Source organism: Pinus tabuliformis, chromosome Q (assembly GCF_031772625.1).
Source record: "Pinus tabuliformis cultivar Carrire ecotype Pingquan chromosome Q, CPIR1, whole genome shotgun sequence".
NCBI lineage: Eukaryota > Viridiplantae > Streptophyta > Pinopsida > Pinales > Pinaceae > Pinus > Pinus tabuliformis.
The window spans coordinates 1,325,256,391-1,325,270,897 of NC_142296.1; positions in this window are offsets into that span (position 1 = coordinate 1,325,256,391).

A 14,507-nucleotide genomic window follows, 5' to 3' on the forward strand; every position below is an offset into this window, starting at 1 on the left:
GCTTACAAGAACCTCCCACTCAGTTAAACAAATAAATGATCTAGCTTATATATGACATTTGTGGAATTAAATACTTGAAACAGGTGTATGTTTTCTTTTAACTGTTTAAGTGCTTTAAGTCCATTTGTTTCTACTGATATTAAACACATATAATAGCCATATAATGCAACATATAAACAACCACACATAACAACAAATTTAATCTAGGAGCTCACTCGAATATCATGGGCTACGTCTCCTTGAGCTTTTGTCATCTTGACTTGGCTCTTTGGGATTCTGGCAAAGTTTCTTTTACAAGTTTCAAACTTAACACCAAAGGTTACTGAATTGAACCAATGGGCTTAGAAATCCATCTATATCCCTCTCATAGTTGTCATCATTCTGCAAATAGATCTAAGCTCCCTTAGACTTGATTCCTTCAATCAGTGCTCTAAGATACCCTGAGCTTCTTGATGGCACTAACTCCTCTAGAATTATTTAAATGTCACTGAAACCTCATATCCTATCTCCAACACATATCAGACATCGAAAATAGATTGAAAAATTTCTCAAAATGAGCACTGCATCAAACTAGGCCTTCCTCCACGATTGACACTAGGTTGCCTGAACCTTCCCTATAGCATCTCGGCCTTTAGAAGTCTCCAAATGCTTATGAAAATCCCTGCAATGGATTCAAAAGGCTCATTACAGTCAGGAATGACTGTTGTTTCGCTGAGAACGAGTACTGGTAGCTCCTAAAACTGCCTCCAACAACTGGTGGCCTTGAGCTCCAAAATCTCCTTGGATGAAAATCTCTATGAAGATTACTTTCTCATCTTCTTTGGACTATTCCATTGGCTACAGAAGGCTTCAATTAGGCTAGATAGCCTCTTGTTTTACTCTCTCTCTCTCTTTGCCTCTGGTCGAAAACTGCTCCTGGAGTGCATTTAATCAATATCCCTAAGGATACTGCACCAAATTTGGTGAATTGCACCTAACTCCAGTTAAACATAGCATATCCACCTAAGTTTAGCCGCTCTGCCAAGTTGACTGTTGGAGGTGAGCCATTACAATAACTGTTGGGCATGCATATGCTAGTGGTATAACCCTGACGGTTAGGGATAATCCTCATGGGAAGCATTTCAAATAGCGAATCTCCACCGTCGATCTATCCCGCTCGATCCAATGGATATCATGTCGTTCGCTCACCAACTAACTTGGACAATCTCCACCCTCGATGTGACCCATCCAATCGAACAACTATTGCACAATATCGTGCAGATTCTTGCACGACCGATATCAAGTCGAGAGTGCATGAGAAAAGTAGTTTTCCCGTGCTACGTGTCGACCGCTAAGGTTAATAGCATGAAATCGTAGAATACCATTTACAACTTTTTGTCCACATGAGATATCGTTTCCCACTTTCCGAATAATGCCCACGTGCTCAATACAAAACTTAAAGAAATACATTTAAGGAAAGGTTTAGCGCTTACCCCAAAAGGAAATATTCCAGGGAATATTAATCTTTTTAATATTTTCAAAAACCAAATTAATCTTGGTCAAATGTCCAAAAATTGCAATTTAGTGGACTTTTCAAATTGTGAAAACTCCTTCATACGGTGTCGGTTTTTCTAACCGTTCACAGTGACGGAATCAGGATGACGAGATCTATCCAGTTTCTCAAGTTTGACACTCTTTCAAAAAAATTTAAATATGAGCTATAATCTAGGTTATGGATTGATATTTGATCACTACTCCCCATTAGGAGTATTTTGGACCCCAAAAGACTGATATACTGATCTGTACAGTAGATGAGAGTACAATACCCTCTTCTTTCAGCCTCCATACACTTGCCTTGCATGGCTAGTGCCTTTGAACCAAAACTTGAAGGTAGTCAATACTTCCCTTCTTGGATGCGCTTGTCCTCCTATTAAGAACTGTCTTCCTTGAACTCATTCAGAATTTTTGTTGAGAAGTTTACAAAAGGTAGCTGAACATCACTTCCTTGATCATTGATCCAAGGTGGCTCAAACAAACGTGAGATTACATCATAAGTATATGCATAGTTAACTGAAATTTGCATATGTACCAATTAAAGTATGTTTTACTGGGTCAAGAAGTCAAACCACTTCTTACCAAGCCATTTCTATGGCGACTTTTGCTGCTGCAAATCTTCTTCTGACATCTTGTCAAAAACAACATAATGAAAAAAAAAACAACTTGACGACATAAATTCACATCATGTGAATCATCATCATGTATCTTTCATCTTGTGTACAAATGTTCGACTAAATCAGAAGCCGAAAAAAACATACCTTTTTCAAACAAATGACTCTCCAAGTCAAGCATGTACAAAAAGAACTTGATGATTCTTTTTCAAAGTAGAAAGAATTCCACCTCTTGTGAAACACTTCATCATTATCTCCCTTTTTCAATCTTGGAGACAAAATCAACTTTTCCAAGTCGATATGACATTGCATGCATGTTTAAACAAAGCAATTGACCATCAAGTCAATTACACATACATGTTCAAATACAATGAAATCATCAACATTCCTTTGTTCATACATACCATTCTCATGCATGTATTTCATTCTTCAACTTTATCTCAAGAACAATCATAAGTGCAAGATCCTCAATCATATGTAAATGTACTTACAAAGCTGAAATGAATATAATTTTGTTGCAATAAAGTGAGTCTCATACTCAACTTTTTCATTCACCTTTTTGGTAAAATCCTGCAACTTGCATTCCATTGGCAAAGAAATGTATCAAATCAAAAGACATGCAACCTTTAATTGGATAAGAATTCTAACCATTTCTTACCAATCCACATCAAAAGCACTTCCTTTAACTGCATATTGACATCAACATGTGAATCATCCTGAAACACATCCATTATGGAAACTTCCTTTCCATTCTCTTTTTCCACCTTCTTCAAATGTCGTGGAAGCATTGTTGGATTCAAAATCCAACACTTTTCAGCAACATATCCTTTCTTATGGCAATAAGTGTAACACATGTTCATCCTCTTTACAACATAATTTGCCTTGTCTAATGGACCTTTGGCTTCTTGCCTCCTTTTCTTCAAAAGTTTCCTATATGGGGCCATTTTCTTCCAACATCTAGAAACACTATGGTTAACCAAACCACAAAAGGAACATGCAATTTTTTTCCAATGCTTATATGGAAATTTACCATGCTTTACATAATCAAAAGAAATGTGATTGAAATCAGAGTTATACCTTTCTCTTTCACCTTTGTTGCCTTCATGAGAAGGTGAATCGAATGAAGAAGTGGCTCCCTTCGGAACACCATCAGTATCTTCAATGATTTTAGAACTTTCACAACTCCCTTGTTCAAGTGCATGCTTATGAATGCATTCTTCTTGAAAAGTATGTTTCAAACAATTTCATTCCCCATGAATACAATCTTTGCAAAATTGAGGTAGAGAACCTAAAATGAAACTCCTTCTAGGAACTATTTCAATTGCCTTCATGGCTGCTTTGGAACTTTCTCCATAAGATTGTCCATATCCAAGACCCAAATACTTAGGCCTTTCCTCAACCATTATTGGCTCAACTATGCCTTGTGCATGTTTTCCCAATCCTTTTCCTTCCTAGCGCATTTTTGACATCAAATTGGACCCTATACCTCTTGTATGTTTTTCAAAAGAACCAACATAAACATTCTTTGAGGAAATTGAAGACAATCTATGATTGTTTACCTCTTCTTCAAACTAATTCTTGACTAAGGCTTCTTTGGCAACAAGGAGCTGTGTATTCAACTCATGCATCCTTTCTAGGTTCATATTTGCAATATGAAGTTGGCTCTCCATTTCATGCAACTTGTCAAAAAGAAACTGCTTCTCTTTCTTCATGGAATTCAACTGCTCTCAAAGTTTTATGCTCTTCCTTTCATCTTCATACATTTGTTTCACCATATCCGTCATGATGAACAAGTCTCACTTCATGTCTTCATCAAAGAATCTTGTGAAAGAGGAGGATTTTGAAAACTCACTTGTAGAAGTTGTCATTATCAAAATGAACAAAAGAACTTCAACAAAATTCACAAAACTTTCAAAGAACTAATGGTTGTAGAGTCAAACTCTTATTCAAGCAGCCTTTTGCAAACAAACCCTTGTGCTTCAAGGGTTGCCTTGAGGTATTTTGGGTAAGGGGAATGCCTTCAGCCCTTCTTCCTTCTTATCCTCTCTTGGACTTAGCTATCATTAGCTTTCCCTTCACCTTTGCAAACTCAAACAACAGTCAGTTTACAAATAGTCAAATTATTTGTACTGTTTAAACACCTTTCAAGTTAAACAAGCAGTTACCTATTGCTTTTTCGATCGAGCAACCTGCTCTGATACCACCTGATCTAAAATGGGGGTTTGATTACTTTTTATGCTTACAAGAACCTCCCACTTAGTTAAACAAATAAATGATCTAGCTTATATATGACATTTGTGGAATTAAATACTTGAAACATGTGTATGTTTTCTTTTAACTGTTTAAGTTCTTTAATTACATTTATTTCTGTTGATATTAAACACATATAACAACCATATAATGCAGCAAATAAACAACCACACATAACAACAAATTTAATCTAGGAGTTCACTCGAATATCATGGAATACATCTCCTTGAAATTTTGTCATCTTGACTTGGCTCTTTGGTATTATGGCAAAGTTTCTTTTACAAGTTTCAAACTTAACTCCAAAGGTTACTGAACTGAACCAATGGGCTTAGAAAACCATCTATATACTTGTCATCGTTGTCATAATTCTGCAAACAAATCTAAGCTCCCTTACACTTGATTCCTTCAATCAGTGCCATGAGCTACCCTAAGCTTATTGATGGCACTAATTCCTTCATAATTCTTTAACTGTCACTGAAACCTCATCTCCTGTCTCCACCACATATCGGACACTAAAAATAGACTAAACATTTGCTCAAAATGAGCACTGCATCCCCAAACTAGGCCTTCCTCCATGGTTGGCATTGGGCTGCCTGAAACTTCCCTGTAGCATCTTGGCCTTTAGAAGTCTCCAAATGCTTCCATAAATCCATTCAATGGATTCAGAAGGCTCATTATAGTCAAGAATGATTGTTGGTTCGCTGAGAACGAGTACTGGTAGCTCCTACAACTACCTTCAACTCCTGGTGGCCCTGAGCTCCAAAATATCCCTGGATGAAAATCTCTATGAAGATGACTTCCTCAACTTCTCCAGACTATTCCATTAGCTTCAAAAGGCTCCAATTAGCCCAGCTAGCATCTTGTTTTACTCCCTCTCTCTCTCTGCCTCTGGTCGAAAACTACCCCTGGAGTGCATTTAATCAATATCCCCTAGGGATACTCCACCAAATTTGGTGAACTGCACCTAACTCTAGTTAAACTTAGCATATCCACCTAAGTTTAGCCACTCTGCCAAGCTGACCGTCGGAGGTGAGCAGTTATAATAACTATTGGGTGCACATATGCTGGGGGTATAACCCTGACGGTTAGGGATAATCCTCACCGGAAGAATTTCAAATAGAGGAATCTCCACCATCGATCTATCCCGCTCGATCCAATGGACATCATGTCATTGACTCACCAACTAACCCGGATGATCTCCACTGTCGATTTGACCCGTCCAATCGAACTGCTGTCGTGAAATCTCATGCAGATTCTTACATGACTAATATCAGGTTGAAAGCGCGTGATAAAGGTAGTTTTCTCGTGCTACGTGTCAACCGCTAAGGTTAATCACGTGAAATTGTTGAATACCATTTACAGCTTTGTTAGAGTCGGTCTGGTCATCCCTCCGTCAGAGATCAAAACTCTTTTTGCATTTCATTTTTTAGGTGTCTCGCTCGTTTCACTCAGTTGCATTCCGCTAGGGGCATGCCATAAACTCTGTCGGAAGGGCTTTTGTCATTCATCCCCCTCATGCTTTGCACTGTTGGCTCAGGTCTGTTCATCAAAATCAAGTCTTAAAAGTCATTTGCAGTCCTGTTTCAGTTTCTAGGTCATAACAGTCATTTTAGTCATTAGGTCTAGGGTTAGTCAATTTGGTCTTCAACAAGGTCTAATAAAGCTAGTAGGCCAGAGGGAGGTTCTTAATAAGTTGTTATTTCAAATATTTTTATCGTCATACAGATGGATTATGACTTTTCTTCAAAACTCTGTTTTGAAGACAAGTCGACATTTCGTTTTTTGTAATAATTTTCCAAAATTTTCAGTTCTTGAAATCTTCAGGCGCAACCCTAGTCTCCTTTGCCAAATTCCATGTCAGCTATTCCTGCAAAAAATTGCCAAGAATTTCATCATTTCAACCAAAAAATCAAGGAGGAAACAAAAAGCCAGAGTTGTATTAATTGTGAAAAAGTGCTAGTTTCAAAACATTACAAAAATGGGTTTTGAAGAACCAAAAATCAAATCAATGTCTTTATAAAGGTTTTTCCATGAAGATCAATGTCATTTTACATGCCAAGGTCAAAGAGAAGCATTTAAAAGTGAATTGGGTGAGCAAGTGCGTGTTTTGGGGTGAAATTGCTTGCAACTAGTCGGCGCGGCGCATTGGGAGAAATTGCCTAGTGTTATTTTGAACGGGGGTTCTTGGCGCGGCACATACAGTCCATAGCCCGAAATTGCTTGAAAGTTCTCCAAGTTGCTCATTCCTTGTGTGGATTTTCCAGGTAGAGCCTTCTTCTTGATGTTGCATCAAATTTTGTGATAAGTGATGGTGGTTTATGGGTGATAATGGTTGAAACAAAAATCCAAACCCTACATCTAATGTGCCTTCAAAGGAAGATTGTTGTGGGTTCTTAAATCTTTGATTTGCCACCAAGGACTCTCCTCCTTCCCTTTTTCTCCCGTGTTTCATCATTTCCTACCCCCCCACTAAGCTCATCAATCCTACATTTTCTTTCCTACATTCAAATCCCAAAACCCCAAAACCCTAGCCCTTATAAAAATCTCCTAACCCTATACATAAAACCCTCCTCCTTTCCCTAATAAAATTTATTCTAATATTCCCTAATCCCTTAATGTTTTCCCGTTCCTAACATTCCCTTGTTGCATTTTTTTCCCCTTGGTGGTAGAATCCAACTATATTGCATTACAACACAACAATTTCATACATCATTAAAGAGCAGTCCAAGCACAATTCATATACAGCAGCAAATAGAGATCCAAGCCTTATCCCTTGACTTAGAGAGAGCTAAGTGGACCATGAAGTACTTGGAGCAGAGGAACAAACAGCTTCAGGATCAACAAGCAATCATGGAGCTACAAAACATTCGTGAGCATCGCCAAGCTGCACAAAGGAGAAGAGTTGAGCTCACGTCATTGGAGAAAGAGATTAATGAGGATTGAGAGTCCAATCTCGAGAGAGTTAAAATTCACTTAGAGAGGCTGTTGGACAAGGTCGAAAAAGACCATGCATTGCTGAGACATACAACTTTCCACTACATGGCACAAAACAAGGTCTGCAAGGCCCGAATCAGGAATTTAAAGGCAAAATTAAGAAAGGTAGTAAAGAAGCAAAAGAGGAAAAGGGAGCTCGATTGTCTTCAGACATTGGCTGAAGCCTCTTTAGCTCAGCATAACACTTAATGAAGAAGCTCCAGCCCAAATTTCAAGAAATTTGGGGCTTTTGCAAATTTTTGTACAAAAAACAAGGTTTTTCTCCCTGTGCGCCGCGCCACGTGGCGCGCACTTATGATAGGAGGCTCCAAATGCAAAAAAGTTTATATTTTTGGATTTTTCATGAAAAATCATGACTACTGGTGCATGGCTGTTGAGGGCCCGGAGATCGGGTCAACAACAAGGGGGATACCCACCCGGTCCGGAACCTGGTTGGCGGCTCCTTGCCCGTTTGGTGTAGCGGGTCCGACTGGGGATAATGGGACCAGATTCCCAATCTAAAGGGTGTGTGTGTGTGTAGGGTTTGATCATGTTGATTCTAGAAGTATTTTAGAGCTAACTCAAATCTAACTTATAAACTAAATCTATGTTATTATAGTCTAATGAGAACAACATACCTAATCTACGCTAACCCGGGATATAATTCTTTCATTATGCGATCTAAAAAGATTTAATACAACAACTGGTAATAAATATCATTCAACTATCATAAGAATATAAATCAATTAAGATAAACCATTCTGCATAAGAAGTTAGGCAAAACAGTTGTGAACAACATATCGCATAATAAGTTATTCATATGTCAAGCATAAATAAATGACTCCACCGTACAGAAGTGCCAAATGGTAACCCAAACATCCATTCATTAACATATAAACAACTAAAACTGCATATCACTTCAAGAATATAAGCAGAAATTCATCAAGAGATAAAAGTATCATTTATGACTGATTTCACTCACAAACTTCAAGCAATAATAATTTATCTCTACTTACTTCTAACATCTACTAAGAGTGCAGAAGTGCAACATCAGTAGCAGACATTAAAATGCAAACATAAATAAATTTCGATCCTTCCATTCATCAAAACCTCCTCTGAGGGTGCGGAAGTGCATGTTCTGAGGACAAGTTTTTGACAAATTTCTAGACCCTTCTCCAATGCAATTAGAAGGGCTAAAATACTACTTCATAATTCTAATAATAGTATCATTACAAAATTTTAGGATACGGTTTTCAAATGACCGTCCTTTTTCTAATCTAGTTAAAAGAGAAAAAAAAACCTTCTAAATGAAATCATTTGTGAACTTGGTCTTTGAAGTTGCAAGTGTCCAACATAGGCTTGAGAAGAGTCGGCTGGCTGATTTCTGCGCTGAGCTGGGCTGCGAAAACGACATCTATGAGAGCTGGCGCTACCTTCTCGGCTGCGTTCGTAATGCACTTCACAGTCATCCATTGGCTGTGCGGTTTAACCAAGTACGTCCAGTAACCTTCCCAATTCAACCTAGCCAATGCTTGGATTGCTTTCCCTTTTGCCTGCGCTTTCTGCCTCCATTCTGTCTCCAGTTGCAACTTGTTTGGTAGGTACCCCGGGGTGGTCTCTATAATTAAATTGACCCTGTGAAAATTTTCATTTACACAGTCGATAAGAATGCTCGCCTGTGTCGTCGCTGTCTCTGCTGCTTGCTCCGCCTGCGTGATTTGTTCGTCCCATTTATTAAAGAGCAGCTCCTTATGATTTTCATTAATCCTGGGTGCCCCTGCTCTTTTCCCTTCCTCATCATCTTGCCAAGTCAGATATTCTGTCACCCTCTTGTCGTTCTGATCATAGTCGCTCCGCAATTCCACCACCTGACTGGTGATTTTGTTGCTCAGCTCACAAAAGTGCCCCCACTGTGATATTTTACGTCCCAACTCTTCCTGTTGCTGCAGTAGTTGCTCGTTCAAGCCGATGGACTTTGAAATAAACTCTGCCAGCTTAGGCTCATCTTTATGTATCACTTGCACCGTCTGCAGTTGTTTTTCTTTTTCTTCAAGACTTTTCTGATAGCCTATCTGCATCTGTCGAAAGTCTTCCTGTAGCTTTTCGAGCTGTCTGGAAGCTTTAGTGTTCGCGTTGGCTTGTTGCAACTATTGTTGTAGCAGTTGTATATGATTTTCTTGTTCCTTTAAAAGTTGCTGAACTTCAGAGGCCTTGTCAATAGTTGCAGAAGCATATGCTCCTACAATCTGAGACAGCTTCGTGAGATTTTCGGTCGGATTATTATTTGGGTCTTTCCACAAGACGTCCAGATGTTCAGCACCTTGAGACAATGTATTCCCAAGCTTTCTCTTCTTTCTCTGTCTCCTTACGACTGCTTTGTGTTGGGGACTGTAGAATACATCCAGTGGGGGAATTTCTTCTACGTTAAGTAGAAGTTCTGAGGTTGGAGCGATAGGAAGGTGTTCAGCTTCTGTGGCGCTACTGACCATGGTCGAAACGACTTCTTGCACCACCTGTGTATTGCTTACAGGTGTCTTCGGGACTTTCCCTTCAAGATTAATTAATTCCTTGAAGGTTTCCCACTCTTTATCTAGCTCTGTTGTGACAAGGGGTGCTTTGATGACAGGAGGGGGGACATCTCTTGGTAGTGAGGCGATAACTTGCTGCTGAGACATTGCACTCGACTGAGCTGTGTCTTTGGTCGTTTCTTCGTTTTTTCCTTGTTCGTGACCAGACTCTTCAGGATGCTCAGATACTTCTTGTGCGGCGTTGGACTTAGACCTGGAAGTGCTGGTGTTTTCACTGAGGCTGATGCTCGGAGTCGGTTCTCTAGTAGGTATTCGCAGCCTCTCTAGTGGAATACTAGCTAGCCTTCTTTCTCTGTATAACATGAATTTCTGGAGGTCACCTGAAGACAACCTCGACTGAGCTTCCTGCAAAATTTCTTTGAGAGAGCTCTTACTCTGAAAGAGATCATCAAACAGATCTTTCTTTCCAGAGAACACTCTTATCTTGACATTCGTTGTGAATTCTTGGGCCACATTATTTGGGTCGAATGGCCTTGCTGGGAACTTAAATAATTGAAGACACGTCAAATTCTCCACCTCGCCAAAAGCGTGTCCTACATCGAACAAAGAGAAGACCCCACAAGTGACGGGAAATTGAGGCCAAATGGCCTTCTTCTTGTCCTTTAGGTCCTTGGTCAAGCCGCCTTCGGAACAGGTTTGATAAGCGATTTCCCGGGCCAAAAGTTTATCAGGGATATATAGGGGTAGGACATGTGGAGGTACAGTGCTTCCAAAAACTCTAATGTAAGTAAACCATTCTTTCCCAAACCATCTTGTGACGAGGAGGATGTCAATTTGGACCTCGGGGGAGCACCTTGGGGGGTCCTTATCGTATATCATTCTATATAGGGGCAAAAAACCCCATGGCAAATCTGGTAAAAATGAGGGGCAAACTGGGAATCCCATAAGATCTTGTGATAAACATGGATGGGCAATGGGTCTTGGGTAGTCCATTTCCAACCCATAATAGGAAAATTAGATACAAGACAAACATAATCCATAATATAGGCAGACAGATAAAAAGGAGGATAGACCCTTTGAGAGAAGGATCTTTTAGACCGGTAATTGAGAACAGCCGTGTATAGAGTATCTGAAAGGATTTTGGCCCAATCTAGGATGTCGGAGTTAGTGGCAGCATCAATTAATGGCAGCCACTCAGATGAAAACTTGTTGATATCTGGCATCCCAAATAACCTACAGAGCATAGCCGCAGCAAAACAATATGGAGAGGTGAGGGAACCAGTGCTGTACATACCGTTTTTATCCTTTTTTAGCGGCTCGTCTCTTCTAGACCATTCTTTAGTGGTGTCTGATAGATCTGGATTCTCCGCCGCGAACTTCTTAACGAATTGTGCATTATAGGTCGCTTGCGGTTCAGGAAGATGATACATAAGCTTCAAATCTTGCGCAGCAAACGATCCTACAAGCCCATGTCCATGAACTTTGAATTGTCTGCCCTTCAATTCTGCATCATCCAATATCCATTTGATCATATCTGTGTATGGTAGAATTTTGGGTCTTGCCGCTATTCTGTGGAGGAATGAACATGCTAGGTCCTCCAAGGTCACCTCAGAAGAGCGTGGTGCGCCCGCGACAGCAGTCACCTTCATTATTCTAGGCTTTTCTTCCTCTAGCAGCCTGTACATACCGTCCCATGTTGATATCCCTGCGTCTTTGTTGCAGGCTGTGTCTGTGTACAGGGGTGCCATCTCCTTGGTCTTCTCTCTTGCTTCGGAGCTTTGAGCTTTGTTCTTCTTTCCCATTTTGCTTTGCGTTTCTGTCTAAGTCGTCTTCGCGTTTTGTTCCTGCAGATTATGAGTGAAATGGAAATGACTGATCCAGAAAGGTGATGGGAGAGTTTTAAATGCAAGAGATAAATCAAATATGCCACCTTACGTGAAGCAAATCTCTACCAAGGCACGTGTCTTTAATCCATTTAATAACTGACAACTAATTCATTTACTATCATTAAAAGCGCATGATTTCGGGTCAGATTATAGTAAGTGGCTTTTTCTTTGAATGGCGCGCCCGAAGGATTCGTACCGAAGTGATTTATGATTTGTTGATGTAACCTCGCATGTCGTGCGATTGCTAATCACATCATCGCAAATCGCATGGATGTGGCATCGCAGCGATCGCAATATCGCATATCGCAGGAATTTGATGTTTATAAAATCTTGGCTGGCTTATTTCTGCGATATGCGATCTAGCGATCAGCGTTATCGCAGATCGGCGAATCTTTAAGTTTTCTTCATGAGCGTTACTAATTTGCGATGCGATGTCATTATTAACACGAGGATGGTGCGCATAAAAAGGGAAATGAAGGTGTTTCCTATCTTTTGCAATGCGACCTTAAGGTTTTCTCTTTTATCATAGACTTAGGCTTTAAAATATCTAAGAGGCTTTTTCCAAGCGTATGATTGTGACTTCAAAAAAGAAACTCTTGCTTTTCCTAAAAATTAACTAAGGGTCCCCATTCATTCAGTATCATGGCTGATACTTAATTGAATAAGGGGGGGTGTTGCTGGCCACAACAATTGGTGATTCACCTGGGAGAACCAGTTATCTCTGCTTTTATATTGACGCTTTGAAACTCCTGAAAAAATTTTCTTAAAGAAAAACTTGAACTTTATTATAAAAAGATAAAGCAAATGATACTTCAAACTGTCAATGATGTTTCATTTCAACCTCTTTCTATTTCAATTACTTGCATCTTCAGCTTCTGCTTTGCATTTAAATCAGTCATTACTTGGTCTTGTAAAACACAAAATAAAGTCTTCTCTATGTATCAACCCTTTTTAAATATGCTCCTTTGTCACAGGTAGAGCCTCTGCTGCAGCAGGCGTCCATAGCCTCGACAGGGTTACCTATTACCCAGCAATGATCCTTTATCCTGCTTAAGGTTATTTACAACTTTTTTCAGAGAAAATCCTTTTTGACACTTTTTCCTTTTTTATTCTCTAAAGAACAATGTCTTGGTTTGGTGGCCAAATTATGACATAGTCATTCACTTGATTTATACTTTTTCTGAACAAGCTGGCTCGTGATGAGACCCCTTGTCTTTTGATTGCAACAATCTTGAGTCATTGCCCTGTTTTGGTAGACAGTTTTGGCAAAGTTAGCAAGTTATAATATCTGTGATCATGATAAGCCAGCTCGTGATGAGACCTCTCATTCTTTGAGATATAGTGTCTTTTTAGATTATTCCTCTGAATGCTGCGTTTTCCTTCAACAGGGAGGAAGTCAAATTTTCTTTCCTTAAGAAAGTTCTGGACGACAATGATAGGGCTGCTTTTGGTAAATGGCTGCTTTCATAGAGAATTTTTATTTTAATATTGATACCTTTCATTGTACTGACCTAAAACAAATCCTTCACTGAGATAGCTTTCTTCAAATTTTTCGGCAGTTGAAACTATCATCATATCTGGGTTAAAGTTCTATTGATAATAAAGATCAAATTCCTAAAAGATTTGCTGTTCATAGAAGCAGAGGTTTCAAAAAAAAAAAATTTAACAGAGAAAAGGCATCTTTAGTAAATGCCAAATGCCGTTAACCAAAACAAACATTATTATGAGAGGCAAACATTCCCTAGGGTTATGTAGAGAATATGAATAACTTTGCCTATCGATTTATTTAAAAGCAAACCTAATAACCTAGCTAAATTACTCCTACTCCTATTCTAACTATATACAGGAAATAACTATGTGAAATGAAATTTCCAATGGAACCATCTATTCATTATTATTCCTAGCCGTATGATTCTTCCAAGCGTGAGTAAAAAGAACCAAACTTCCCTTGGATCATAAATATTGGCTATGGAATAAGAACATAAAACCTCAATTGGAATTCTGTCTGATTTTCCTTTCTTATGAGAGCTTTTTTCCAACTGGATACCTATTGGATCATAAAAATTAGGATGAATTTCTGTTATGAATTGATGATCTCTCAATAGGAAGGATAACAAGTCAGATTGTGAATATGTTTTTTTAGTTTCAATGGCTTGTAACCTGTTGTTTGTTAACGCTGAGTTTTTAGCGATTTTGTTTGAAATGAAAGTTCTCATATATAAATCGCTAAAACATAATCTATCAAAAGTTTGAAAATTTAAAAAGAAATCCGATTTTGTACAAAATGAGTGCAAGTGAGAAAGAAATGATTGGGTATTTATACAAATAGTGTTACCGCACAACTGGGATTTACTTGTAACATCTTGCTCCTCACAAAAACTGGCCAGGTTTTGTGAATCAGGAACTAAGTTATGATTGCGAACAGGGATGGATCTTTCCTCATGATATGAATCATAGATCGGGGTATTGTCTTGGATAGTAAAATTATTCAAATGAGCTTTTATTTTGAGATGAGGATTGGCTGATATGATTTCTGATTTAAGATGTTCATTATTATCTGACCCTAGTTGAGTTACTTGAGATAACTCAACAACATCATCATTGTCAAAGTAACTATCGCAAAAGACTCTACAGATTTCCCTAGGTTCCTCTTTTTCATTATATGTTTTCAGACAAGGGAGGTCAGGAAGCTCTCGTTTGTCATTGATCAAAGGTTGTGCTAA